Genomic DNA, 499 nt, shown 5'->3' with positions numbered 1-499 from the left:
AACGAGAAATTTAATAGGGAGGAGACAGCAGCAGAGACAGAACAAAAAGGAGACAAAAAAGGAGACAAAAGGAGACAAAAGGAGACAGAAAGAAATAAAAAAAATAAAAAGAAATAAAACGAAATAAAAAGAGACAAAAGGAGACAAAAGGAGACAAAAGGAGACAAAAGGAGACAGAGGGAGACGCAATGATATAACTGCAAGTCTTGACCTGCTCCTGCAGCAGCAGCAGCAGCAGCAGCAGCAGCAGCAGCAACAGCAGCAGCAAGTGCAGCAGCAGCAACGACAAAAGCAGCAGCAGCAGCAGCAGCAAGTGCAGCAGCAGCAGCAGCAGCGGTAGCAGCAGCAGCAGCAAGTGCAGCAGCAGCAGCAGCAAGTGCAGCAGCAGCAGCAAGTGCAGCAGCAGCAGCAGTGTGTGGTGAGCAGCAGAGCCTAGAGATAGTGTGTGTCTCTTTTTATTTATTATGTTTGTTCTCTGTCTCCTTTTTATATCTTTTTG

The sequence above is a fragment of the Eimeria mitis genome, genomic scaffold, assembly GCF_000499745.2.
Source record: "Eimeria mitis Houghton genomic scaffold, Emh_scaff2046, whole genome shotgun sequence".
NCBI lineage: Eukaryota > Apicomplexa > Conoidasida > Eucoccidiorida > Eimeriidae > Eimeria > Eimeria mitis.
This window is presented reverse-complemented; position numbering follows the sequence as displayed.